At 37.0% G+C, this 14413-nt stretch overlaps 1 protein-coding gene across 11 annotated transcripts in view; it reads left to right on the top strand.

The window, feature by feature from the left end:
* The window catches only part of COA1 (cytochrome c oxidase assembly factor 1), a 100682-nt gene that overhangs the window by 19213 nt on the left and 67056 nt on the right, over window positions 1–14413 (top strand). The gene's annotated exons all lie outside the window — the stretch shown is intronic.

Raw genomic sequence — 14413 nt, 5'->3', positions numbered from 1 at the left:
ATGCAGCTCCTCTTCCAAGATGCCCTCCTGAATTGCTATGCAAGTGAAATGGAGAAGTGCTGCTTGGAGACTAACATACCTTTCAAGATTTTGCTTATTGTTGATAATGCTCTGGACATCCTCCTTTTACTGGTGATCTTCATCCCAATATCAAAGTCATGTTTCTCCTTCCGGACGCCATCTCTTTGATCCAAGCAGTGGATCAGGAGTTATAGTAGATTTAAGGCCTACTACCTGAGAAGGCCCTTTGCCCAGGCAATTGCTGCAACTGAGGAAGACACTGAGAAGACATTGATGCAATTGTGGAAGGATACAACATCTATGACTGCAGGAGCTTTACTTGGGCTTGGGGTGGTGTCACCAAGGAGTGTATGAAGGGCATCTGGAAGAAGACACGCAAGAGGTTTGTCCCTGACGGCGAGGATGAAAAGGTTGCAAAAATCAACAAGACTATGGTTGAGATGCCAAATAATTGTAACTTGGATGTGGGTAAGGATGACATTGAGGAGCTCCTAGAGGTGATTCCTGAGGAATTGACTAATGAGGAGTTGTTGAAACTGGAGCAGGAACTCATAGCTGAAGAACAGGCGAGACAAAAGGAAACTGCAGAAGAAAAAGAAGAACCATCAAGAAAATTCACAGTTGAAGGGTTTAGCAGAAGCTTTTGCAGACCTCAACAAGCTCCTGAAAAACTTTGAAAACATGGACTGCAATACTGAAAGGTTTTTATTAATAGAGGGATGTTCATGGTGCATTATCTGTTTAGAAGCAAATCTGTGATGGAAAACAGAAACAAACCAAACAAACCACCATGACATATTTCTGAAGAGAGTAATACTTCCTGAAGAAGAGCCTCAGGCAGGTCCTTCAGGAGGCGTTCCAGAAGACGACATTGTTATCACAGGAGATGACAGCTCCATGCATGTTATTGCCCCTGAAGACTTTCCATGGGACAAGATGTGGAGGTGGAAGGCAGTGATACTGATGATCCTGACCCTGTGTGTGCCTAGGCTAATGTGTGTGTTTGTGTCTTAATTTTTAACAAACAAGTTTAAAATAAAATACAAAAAATTTTAAAAATAGAAAAAAAGCTTATAGAATAAGAACGTAAAGAAAATATTTTTGTACAGCTATACAAAGTGTGTTTTAAGCTAAGTATTATTACAAAAGAGTCAAAAAGTTAATAAGTTTATAAAGTAAAAAAGTTACAAGTAAGCTAAGGTTAATTTATTATTGAAGAAAGAAAAATATTTTTTTTATAAATTTACTGTAGCCTAAGTGTACAGTGTTTGTAAGTCTACAGTCGTGTACAGGAATGTCCTAGGCCTTCACGTTCACTCACCATCACTCACTGACTCACCCAGAGCAACTTCCAGTCCTACAGGCTCCATTCATGGTCAGTGCCCTATACAGGTGGACCATTTTTTATCTTTTATACCATATTTTTACTGTACCTTTTTTATGTTTAGGTACACAAATACTTACCATTGTGTTACAGTTGCCTACAGTATTCAGTACAGTAACATGCTGTACAGGTTTGTAGCCTAGGAGCAATAGGCTACACCATATAGTCTAGGTGTGTAGTAGGCTATAGCATCTGGGTTTGTGTAAGTACACTCTGATGTTCACACAATGATGGAATTGCCTAACGACGCGTTTCTCAGAAGGTATCCCCGTTGTTAATTGATGCATGACAGTATGTACTCAGCCAAATTATGGCCAGTTAAAATAAAGATATTTTCAGACATTCAATGTCTCAAAACATTTACTTTCCTCGTCCCCTTCATTAAAAATTATTGGAGGATGAGGAACACCAAATTGAAAGTAAACTAGAAAAAAGAAGACTTGGGATATAGGAAACAAGAGATTCAACAAAGGAGGGAGATGAGGGGAATCCCCAGAATGATGACTAGGGGATTCCAGGGTGCCAGCTGTGTGTTGTATGTAGAGGGCAACCACTCTAGATTGGAGGGCTGTGAATCAAGACATAGAAATGTTAAGACAGAAATTGCCAAGATGCTTGCTGTCACTGGTATATCTTTTAAACCTGAAGACAGAATTCTGGGAGCTTGACCCAGGTTTTATCTGTTCTCAGCTTGTCTTGACCATGTGCTACCGAAGTTCCTGCTCTCCCCTCATGCCCTGCTGCCTGGCTCAGCTGGGGATGCTAGTTTCACCTCAGATGTATTCTGCTTTGACCTACTCCTAAGTCCTGGTGGATAGCGATGGTGAGCTTAGAAACAAAAGATGCATGGTAGCCTACTCTCTCGCCTGTATTCCTGCTGTAAGTTCCACGCTAGCCTGCACTACCCTGGTAGAAGCCCCGACTGAACTTGACCTGTCTGTTTTCCAGGATGCATTTCATTGCCTGCTAGCTTTTGCAGAGAGGAATTCTGTTAACTTTTTGGAAAGCTGAAGCTGGACGGTGACGCAGAGACTGTTCAGTTTCTCTCTCCCTATCCTTCTTCACCTGCCTTCACTTATAAGGGCACCATGCTCTTGTGTATCTAGGTTTATGATTTCTATTCAGTTTCTCAAAACTAAATATATATTGTTCAGAGGAATATATATTGGTATATATTAGAGGTAAAACTAATCAGAAAAGCAAGGGAGTGATTAGCACAGAAGTCAGGACATTGGTTACTTCAGGGGAGTGAAGGACATGGGATCAGGGGTTTTCTAAGGTCTTGGGGAAGATCTGTTTAAAACAGGGCAGTGGAGGGGCTGGCCCAGTGACATAGTGGTTAAGTTTGGGCGCTATGCTTTGGTGGCCCAGAGTTCATGAGTTCAGATCCCGGACACGGACCTACGCACCGCTCATCAAGCTGTGCTGTGGTGGTGTCCCACATACAAAAAAATAGAGGAAGGTTGGCACAGATGTTAGCTCAGAGCCAACATTCCTCACCAAAAAAATAAATAAAACAGGGCAGTGGATATATCGGAGTGTATTGGATTAGTTTTTATTCATATGCATATATATTTTTTATACTTATATGTTTGATGCACATCAAAATATAATCCTTGTCTTTTTTTATTGAGATATAATTGACATATTACTTTTAGGTGTACAACATAATGATTCAATATGTATGTGTATTTTGAAATAATTACCACAATAAGATTAGTTACGTCTGTCACCATATATAGTTAAAAGTGTTTTCTTGTGATGAGAACTTTTAAGATTTACTCTCTTAGCAACTTTCACATATGCAATACAGTGTTACTAACTGTAGTCACCATGGGGTACATTACATCCCCATGACTTATTTATTTTATAACTACAATTTTGTATCTTTTGACACCCTTCACCGAGTTCACCTACCCCCCACCCTCTGCCTCTGGCAACCATCAGTCTGTTCTCTGTATCTATGAGCTCGGATTTGTTTTTTCAGATTCCATATATAAATGAGATCATGTGATATTTGTCTTTTTCTGACTTATTTCATTTAGCATAATGCCCTCAAGGTCCACTCATGTTGTCACAAATGGCAAAGATTTCCATCTTTTTTATGGCTGAATAATATTCCATTGTATATATACACCACCTTTTCTTTATCCATTCATTCATTGATGGACACTTAGGTTATTTCCATATCTTGGCTATTGTGATTAATGCTGCAGTGAACATGGTGGTGCATATATCTTTTCAAGTTAGTATTTTTGTTTTCATTTAATAAATACCCAGAAGTGGAATTGCTGGATCATATGGTGGTCTATTTTTAATTTCTTGAGAAACCTCCTTACTGTTTTCCATAGTGGCTGCACCAGTTTAAAAATTTACATTCTCACTAACTGTGCATAAGCGTTCTTTTTTCTCCATATCCTTGCCAACAGTTTTTATTTCTTGTCTTTTTAATAATAGTCATTCTAACAATTTCCTTACTAGTTATCAGTCTTTTCAGATTTTCTGTTTCTTCATGATTCAGTAGGTAGGTTGTATGTTTCTAGGAATTTATCCATTTTTTTAGGTTGTCCAATTTGTTGGTATATAATTGTTCATTGTGGTCTCTTATGATCTTTTGTATTTCTGTGGTATCGGTTGTAACATCTCTTGTTTCATTTCTGGTTTTATTTGTTTGAGTCCTCTTTCTTTCTTCCTTCTTTTCTTCCTTTCTTCCTTTCTTCCTTTCTCCCTTTCTCCCCCCTCTCCCCTCTCCCCTTCTCCCTTTCTCCCTTTCTCTCTCTCTCTCTCCCTCCCTCCCGCCCTCCCTCTCTCTCTCTCTCCCTCCCTCCCTCTCTCTCTGTCTCTCTCCCTCCTTCCCTTCCTCCCTTCTTTCCTTTCTTTCTTTCCTCCCTCCCTCCCTTCCTTCCCTTTCTTTTCTTTCTTTCTTTTTTTGATGAGTCTAGCTTAAGGTTTGTCAGTTTTGTTTGTCTTTTCAAAAAATCAGTTCCTAGTTTCCTTGATCTTTTATTGTCTTTTTAGTCTCTATTTCATTTATTTCTGCTCTGATCTTTGTTATTTCCTTCCCTCTACTAACTGAGCTTCATTTGTTCTTCTTTTTTTCAGTTCCTTGAGGTGTAAAGTTAGGTTGTATATTTGAGATTTTTCTTGTTTCTGAATGTAAGCATTTATTGCTATGAACTTCCCTCTTGGAACTGCTTTTGCTGCATCCCATATGTTTTCATATGTTTTATTTCCATTTTCATTTGTTGCAGGTATTTTTTGAATTCTCTTTGATTTCTTCTTTGACCTATAGGTTGTTCGGTAGCATGTTGTTTAATCCCCACATGTTTGTGAATTTTCCAGTTATCTTGTAATTGATTTCTAGTTTCATACCACTGTGGTTGGAAAAGATGCTGATATGATTTCAATCTCCTTAAATTTATTAAAACTTGTTTTGTGGCCTAATATTTGTATCCTGGAAAATATTCCATGTGTACTTGAGTAGAATGTGTATTCTGTTGTTTTTGGATGGAATATTCTGTATATGTCTGTTAACTCCATATAGTCAATGTGTTATTTAAGTCCAATGTTTCCTTATTGATTTTCTGTCTGGATGGTCTATCTGTTGTTGAAAATGGGATATTAAAGTCCTCTATTATTATTGTATTGCTGTCTATTTCTCACTTTAGGTCTGTTAATATTTGCTTTATATATTTAGCTGCTCCTATGTTGGGTGCATAAATATTTACCAATGTTATATCATCTTGTTGGATTGATGATTTTATCATTATGTAATGACTTTGTCTCTTATTACAGTCTTTGTCTTAATGCCTGTTTTGTTTGATTTAAGTATCCCCAGCTTTCTTTTGGCTTCCATTTGCATAGAATATCTTTTTCCATCCCTTCACTTTCAGTCTGTGTGTGTCCTTTTATCTGAAGTGAGTCTTTCGTGGGCAACATATAGATAGGTCTTTTTTTGTCCATTCAGCTACTCTATGCCTTTTGATTGGAGAATTTAGTCCATTTACATTTAAAGTAATTGTTGATAGGTGCGTCCTTATTTCCCTTTTGTTAATTGTTTTCTGGATGTTTTGTAGAAGCTTTTTAAAAAGCAGATTCCTAGGCCCCACCTTCAGACCCATTGAATCAGAAACTCTAAATATTTTCCAGGAATCTGTATTATAAATTTTACTGTTAGGTAAGAATTATTACTCTAGTTGATCTGTTGTCCTAATTAAGTATGTTGCCGAATATTACTGATGTGGTCTGAAGAGTACAGACTGAAGTGGGGCCATTTCTTCTCTACATGTAGTTTCCATGCTTTCATGTGTATAAGGAAATTCTTTCCTTCTACCCAGTTACATCAAGGTGTATCATAGGGATCCCTTATCTTTTCATGAGCCTGTATTATGTCATTTTAATTTATGTTAGAATATGTTAAAAACCAAATCCCAAGATTTCTGCTGTCACTGCAGTGGGGTTGTAGAAACTGTGGAGTCAGATATTACATGGTTTCTAATGTGTATTAAAGATGTAAACATTTTTTTAAGCTTAAGGTGCCAAAATTTAAAAAAAAAAAAAAAAAGGAAAGAAGAAACAAAAACCCAAACAAACAAATGCAGTATTGTTTTCAAAGGTGACTTTGCTGGGGGCAGTAATGTCAAAAGGCTCCCATGTGACTTACTACATTTAGATACAATGAAACCCTGACAGCTGCCTGGCTGTGGTTTTACTCTTACTTGCATATTCCCAGTGGAAAATCTAGTCTTTCAGGTCAGTTTTGAAACAAATATCACATGGATATTAGCAGTTTGCTGTGGTGGAAAGGGCTTAGCAACTGAAGGTTTCAGTTAAGATCTGATATCCAGTACTTTCTTTCTCGTCCTATTTTTTTCGCTTTTAATTTAGGGCAGCAATAATACCTGCTTGCTTAGAAGAGTTGGGAGAATGAAATCACATAATTTATGTCAAGCAGTTACCACACTGCGTAGTTGCTAAAGAAATACTAGTTCATAGAAAATTAGTTCTGTGGCTGCCCTTTGCTGAAGCCAGACATCTGGGAATTATCCATGAATTTTTTCGGTCCTTTACCTATCAAAGATCTATCTATCTCATCTCTTTGGTAGCCCTAGAATGGGAGTGAGACATGACCTACATTTTATAACAATGGGGCTTTAAACTGGCAGTAACTAAACCAGTCCTTCAGGACACCAAGTTCCCTTGCACCTTTATTAGTGGTAGTTACTATTAGTTTTCTAGAACTCTAAAAGGATTGTTGTGATTTTCACTTCTACTGGCAAAGTTGGTATTGTTAGTACCAATTTCATCATAAATTTGCCAGCATTGGCAGAATTAATTATCTTAAAATCACCCATAATAAGTTGAATAGGTATTAAAATAATTCTTTATTATTTTTTGCTTGTGTATCCTTTTATGGTTAGGGTTAACATTTTCACATGTGTGAGTTTATAGGCATGTAGGATATTGTAGTGTAAAAAGTGTGCACTTTGCACAAAGGCACTCCCAGGTTCAAATCTAGGCTCTACAGTTTTATGACCTCAGGCAAGTTATATAATTTTTCTAGAATTGCTTTATCACATTTTATTTTATTTTTATTTATTTATTTATTTTCTGTGATGAAGATCGGCCCTAAGCTAACATCTGCCAATCCTCCTCTTTTTGCTGAGGAAGACTGGCTCTGGGCTAACATCTATGCCCATCTTCCTCCACCTTATGTGGGACGCCGCCACAGCATGGCTTGCCAAGCGGTGCGTTGGTGCGCGCCTAGGATCCGAACTGGCGAACCCTGGGCCGCTGCAGCGGAGCGTGCGCACTTAACCGCTTGCGCCACCAAGCTGGCCCCTATCACATTTTAAAAGTAGATTAATAAGATTTAATCACATACAGGGTTATCACGATCATTAAAGGAGATAAATTTATATGAAAATGCAAAAGGCTAAGAAGAGCCAAGACACTCTTCAAGAACATAGTGGAACAACTTGTCTGATCAGATATCAGGATTTTTAATGAAACTAGATTAATAAAGACAATGTTGTGTTGGTGCAAGAGTACACAACATTCTTGGTTCAGTAGATCAATGGAACTGAATAAGGAATACAGGAAAAAGCACATGCATGTATAGACATGATTTATGGGAAAGGTGGCACGCAGAACAGTGGAACTATGGTATTTCAGTAAATGGTGCTGTAGCATCATGTACATTCATATGGAACAAAGTGAATCAAGACCCCTACCACACCACACCCATAATAAATTCCCTTTGGATTGTGGATCTACTTGCAAAAGGCAAAACATTAAATATTTTGGGAGACAGTATAGGAAAACATCTAGGCAACCTTTTATGAAAAGTTTTCGTAAATGGGATATGAAAAGCATTAACCGTACAGGAGAAAATGATAAATTGGATTTTATTGAAATCAAGACCTTCTGTTCATCAGAAATCACCTTTAAGAGAGTGAAAGGCAAGCCACAGAGTGGGAGAAGATATTTGCAGCTCTATGACAAAGGGCTCATAAATAGGATATAGGTAAAACTACAGATCAGTGAGACAAAGACAACCCAATAGAAAAATGGGTGAGAGACTTGAACAGGCACTTCAACAAACCGATATCCAAATATCCAGTAAAAATAAGAAAAGGTGCTCAAAACCACAAGTCGTTAGAGAAATGCAAATTAAAACCATAATGACGTACAACTACTACACCAGAACACTACAAATAAAAGGATTAATGATAGAGAATTTTTTTTTTTGTGTGTGGGGAAGATCAGCCCTGAGCTAACATCCATGCTAATCCTCCTCTTTTTGCTGAGGAAGACCGGTCCTGAGCTAACATCTATTGCCAATCCTCCTCCTTTTTTTCCCTTTTTCTCCCCAAAGCCTCAGTAGATAGTTGTATGTCATAGTTGCACATCCTTCTAGTTGCTGTATGTGGGACGCCTCCTCAGCATGGCCCGGCAAGCAGTGCGTCAGTGCGTGCCCGGGATCCAAACCCAGCCCACCAGCAGCGGAGCTCGTGCACTTAACCACTAAGCCACGGGGCCGGCCCCAGTGATAGAGAATTTGTGGGAATATGGAGCAAGAAATTCTCTTACACTGTTGGTGGAGTATATATTGGTACAAACACTTTGGCAAATTGGTTGGCAGTGCAGAAGCTGAATATATGCACACTCTGTGATCCTGCAGTTCCCCTCCCCACAGAAATGGTGTGTGTATGTGCAACCAAGTGCTGTGTATATGAATGTTTATAGCAGCATTATTTGTTCTCACTCCATATGAGCTGGGGGGATGTGCATCAACAGTAGAGTAGGTAAGTAAATTATTATATGTTTCTACCTTGGAATACTATACTGTAATGAGAATAAACAAACTCAGCTCACAGAACAAAACGGATGTATCTCAAAAACAGTGTTGAGCAAAAGAACCTACAGGCAAAAGAATAGTTACTATATGATTCCAGTGTTTAGAAGTCATGATAGTTACCCTTGAAGAGGGGGAAGGGGTTAATGATTGGGAGGGAGCAGGAAGGGACTGCTAGGCTACTGGCAGTACTCCATGGTGGTTACATGGGTGCTTGCTTTGTTATAATTTATTGAGCTGAACATATATGTTTTGCGTGCTTTTCTTTGTGTGTTAAACTTGAGTAGAAAAATTAGAAAAGAACCACCCGGCTTTATAATACCCAGTAAATGTTCAATACGAGATTTTCCTTCTTCTTCTCCATCTAATTTGTGAGCATTTGATATGTCCTTTGATTAATGATTAATTTGGGGCTTGATGTTATAAATTTGAACTCTTTAAAGATTAGACAGGGACAGTTTTAGCCAGTACACCTACAGGAAGTGACTTTGCCCTTGAAAATTCAGAGCTCCAACTTTCTGTGTGACCCACAAACAGTATAATTTTTTTAAAGATGACAGAAGTGTAATGAAACTCTCTTTTGACTCATTTGTTGTTTTCTTTAATTTTCATTGTAGAAAAGTCTTAATTGTAAATAGTTGAAGCTGTCACTTTTCTGGGTACTTTTTTCTATTGTTCCAACCCTTATTTTTAACCCAAGTTTTGTGGTTAAACTAAAAAAATTTTAATATGTATATTTTTCTAATTACAAATGGAATATTATTTTGAAATTTATATTTTCTGTCTAATTGTTGAGTATCTACAAGTACATTGTTGGTTTTTATGATTATCATTTACATCACACTTGATTAAAACTCAATGATTCTATGATAATGGTTTTGAGTTATTCCTTTGTGTTGTCTTCCTATACAGTCATATCATTTATATTAACTAGTATTAATAATGGTTTTTAAAAAACTTTTCCTCTTTTTATAAAACATCCTGTTGCACATTAGTATTCTTAATACAGTAAATGGTAAGTGAAGTAATCCTTATTTAGTGCTATCTCCCTCCCTTTTTTAAATAAGTAAAATTTCTCTGTATTTTCTCCACTAAATTTAAGTGGCATTCTTTTCTAGATTATGCATTAGCCCCTGAATACCTAGAAAGGCTCATAAAGTAAATAAGGGTCTCAAAGCAGAATTTAAACAGGTTCAAGTCATAAACCAGAAAGGAGGATCACTGGAGATTCTAAGAGTGAATACCTTTTTAGCTTTTGAATCAAAATACTCTAGGCATTTGTGTAAAAGAGATTTTCTTTTCAGTAATATAAAAGATGAGATTTTTTCTCTACTTTTATTTGTTAGTTACTACAAGAGTTTTACACTTTATTCTTTAAAAATAATTTAGTGGTAAAATGTTTTAACTTATGAAAAGGATTCTTCAAAGTAATATATTGCTCTAAGTCTACATAAACTTTTTGGTTTTTGTAGCTTGCTTTCTTTTGTAGGAATGAAAACAGGTAAGATAGGTAGGATATAACAGCACAGACTCATTAGTGCTGTTGACAAAATGATATGTTAGTTCATTTTATAATTTCTGTGAGGCAAGGGACCCCTTTGAGCCTCCAATGTTCTGAGAAGTACTTACTTCTTTGCGGAGCACCTGGTAGAGAGCTGTGTGTTCTGGGTGCAGAGGCCAGTGTTGCTATGGGTTCATTTTCTTAACTCACTAAATTTGTAAACTGTAAAGAATATTTGCCATTCCATTTTTTTTTTTTTTTAGATAGAACTATTGTGATAAAATGCAGCAAGGTCAGTGTGAGCATTGAGTATTAAACTATAAATTTAAGTTGTTTTCCCTTCATGAGTGTACAGAGATCTTCCTACATTATAATGAAATCAGAAAGCTGATCGGGGTTTTTCTACCAGTTTTTTTCTGTGATGTTACCAGTAATTATATTTGTAATCTGAGTCCAGAATGAGTTAGAATGTGGGTCTAAAGAATTTTTCCATGACACAAATCAGGCTACCTTCAGAGGCTTGCTTTTTTTGTTCTTTTATTATGGAAAATTTCATACCTACACAAAATTACAGAGCATAGGATAACAGACACTGAGGTATCTATGATCCAAATTTAACAATTACCTAAAGCTTTGATTTGCACTGATGTTGGAATATTATTACTGATTTGAGGTTTTACATTACTTATTGTGGTCCATACTTTTTTCCGTCATTGTCCAAAATGGCATTGTGCAGCCCATGACTGTATTTGAAAAGTTAGGCTGACTCTAATCATGCCCCAAGGATTCCCCACCTCCTTCCTCAATATATTTCTCAAACGCCTCTGGCCATCACTTCTAAGATAGATCTCGTTCTGAAATGTAGTGTCTGCGATATGCTAATTAAATGTTGGGATGTTAACAACATTCTAAATATGTGTGGTATTACTTGTAAGACATCAAATAAGCTCTATCTAGGACACATTGAATCAATTAAAACATGCTGTAACAGAATTGTTCCACGTTTCCTTTTTGTGGCTGTGTGACAGTGGCGGTCTGTGATAAACAGTCAAGTGGAAATCTAGGCAGTCTTTCAAGACTAGAAACTGTATTAGGAGCAAATATAAAACCTACCCATGCTAATGAGTACTCAGGGAAAAAAGCCTTCACTTTTTTTTTTTTTTTTTTTTTTTTTTACAAATAATAAGTTTACTCTGCAAATCCCACTGTTCACTTTAAACAGACATAATTAACTCTGTAATTAATAAAGTGAATAAGAACTTTAATTAAATCATAATAACTACCTTGTTTACAGCCGGAAAGATGCATGAATTTCTCCTCTGAGGGACGTATAAGCTATGCACTCCTCGTTGTGCTTTCTGTAAAATTCACCAAGTGAGGGGGTATATATGACTTTTTCCTGCATTTGATCCTAGTGTATCAGAGTGCAGGATTCACCTTTAAGGATGTGTTCTTTTATGAGTGTCTCAATTAATGTCTACCTCCCACTCCTATAATTTGATGAAAGCTGTCAAGATAAAATTGTAGCTCACGTAATCCACCCTGTTCTGAGTTTTCCCAAGTCCTAGATGTCTCTTCAATGCTAAAACAAAGCCCTGGGGAATTTGAAACTTTCTGGCTGACAACTGCAAAAACGTTTATGCTAATATAAGGTAGTGCCGGTGAGGGCTTGTGACTTGCAAATGTGCAGACGCTTTTCAGAATGGATATATCAGCCGTTATGCAGCTGGATCATTTGTGTAGTGGAAAAGTGTGTGCTTGGTTCACCCTCCAAGCAATATCTATTGTAAAGATTAGTTATTTAATCAGTAACAACTGATAATGGGCTTTTAAAAGCACATTCTAGCTTAGATTAGTGTCCTGAGAATTAAGTGCCCAAGATCATGTGCAAGTATGGCAAGCTATTGATGATTCACACCTCACAGCCACTAACATGATTTGTACAAATTATTAGCATAATATTGGCTAGTTGGCGGCTAGTTGGCTGTCATCATTTTTGACTCATTGCTGCCCAGTGCATCAACTCGAAACCTTCACTATGGTTATAAAGCAGGGTATGCATTGTCTTTTGTCCTGTGATTCTTAGAAGTTCTGTATGAATATTAGTGGGTGGCAAGTATTCAGTGTCTTTATAGTGCATTACAGCAAAGAAACCACCGCATTGAGAGGGTTGTCATTTAACCAGTCAGCTGGGTTTGTGTCTCTGCATCCTATGAACTGTGTAGCAGTTTTCATGTTCAAGATTTTTAAAAACAATCTTGCTTATAGGAGTAAGTAGGTTGGGCCGGCCCCGTGGCTCAGCGGTTAAGTGCACGCGCTCCGCTGCTGGCGGCCTGGGTTCGGATCCCGGGCGCACACGGACGCGCTACTTCTCTGGCCATGCTGAGGCTGCGTCCCACATACAGCAACTAGAAGGATGTGCAGCTATGACATACAACAATCTGCTGGGGCTTTGGGGGGAAAAATAAATAAATAAATAAATTCTTTAAAAAAAAAAAAAAAAGTAAGTAGGTTGTATAGATGTCACTGAAATTGAACCTGTCTGATTTATCTATGGGCTAAACATTTTTTTTTCATATTGTATGTGATTCCATAACTTTTGTTTTGATATTGGAAAAGTCAGTTTTCTTAAAGATTATGCTTTAATGTCCCTGGATTTTCATCCTGCATTAATCTAATTAATAAGTGATCGTAAGAAGAATTTTTCTACTGAGTTCAAGTTACACAGACACTTTCTGGTTTTGGTACAAGGTCTGAGAAACCAGAAGAGATATCACTGGTCCTGCTGTGATTCAGAAACCCAGGGCTCTAAATGAAAGAGCAGTTATCTACCTTTACATTAGTCATCTTACCAACTGAGGATTTTAGAAGCTCACGGGAGTCTTGGTGCCTCTTGCTATGTCTGCTTCAAATTGCATTTCCACTTCACAGCCCTCACCTAGGGCAGTGTATTTATATGGTAGTGTTTACAGATGATTAATATTGAGATAGAAATGCGCCACTCGAAGGTCTTTTTAAGGAAAGGAAGCTGAGGTGGAATAGTGAGTTTGACGGCAGTCAACCCTCTTCTTATGGAATTCCAGAATTTTTAGAAAAGCCCTGGCAGTCTTACCACTCATTTCAATTAGAAGAAGATGGCCATTGTTATTTATGAAGTTTGGAAAATGTAAAATTTTAATCATATATGTTTCTTAGAATGTAATGTGCTTGATTAAAATTATGAATATTTTAGGCATAAGAAGAATTTAGAGAATAACATAAATACCCATGTACCTGTCATTTACTTCTATCAGATCTTGATATTTTCCCATACTTGCCAGGCTTTTTTTTTTTTTTAAGAAATAAAACAAAATAGTTACAGTTGAAACACCCTGCATAATCCTCCTTGAATCTGTTTTTCTCTTTTCTTCCCTTCCTATTCAGAGGTAACCACTGTCCTGATACATATTATTATATATGAATGTAGCCACACACAAGATTTTCCAAACATTTTCCATGTTTTCAATAACATATATACATAGCATCATACCTTAATACATATCATTCTGCAGCTTACTTTTCATTAGTTCAGCATTGTGGTTTTTAACTACAGGCATATTGATATTTGTAGGTTGGTCATTCATTTTAGCATTATATAGTATTCTATTAAATGCATCTGTTGTAATTTATACATTTCCTGTTGGTAGCTATTTAGGTTTCTGGTTGGTTTGCTTTTACAAGCAGTGTGTATTCTTGCAGGGGTCTCCTTATGTACTTGTGAAAGTTGCTCTAGGCCCTAGAGTCTAGGCTATATGTAGAAGTACACTTGCTGGGCTGAAAGCTATATGCATCTTCAGCTTTACTAGATATGGCCAAATTCTTCTCTAAAGTACTTGCATTAATTTATACTCCCACCAGTGGTATAAAAGTTTTTGTTCCATATTCTGATCATTCTTGGTTTTATCAGGCTTAAATTTTTGGTATATGATTGGTATGTAATGGCATTTCATATTGCTCTAATTTGCATTTTCCTAATTATTAATGAGCATAAGCACCATTCATTCATTCAGTGGATGAATTGAGTACTGCTAAATGACAGGCAAGTCCCATGTGCTTGTATTCTGGTAATGAGAGATAAAAAATGAATAAACAAGAAAATGCACAGTATTTT

The sequence above is a fragment of the Ceratotherium simum genome, chromosome 1 (genome assembly GCF_057802395.1).
Source record: "Ceratotherium simum simum isolate JZ-2026a chromosome 1, ASM5780239v1, whole genome shotgun sequence".
NCBI classification, from domain to species: domain Eukaryota; kingdom Metazoa; phylum Chordata; class Mammalia; order Perissodactyla; family Rhinocerotidae; genus Ceratotherium; species Ceratotherium simum.
The sequence above is the reverse complement of the archived record's forward strand: the minus strand, read 5'-3'. Positions and strand labels throughout refer to the sequence as shown.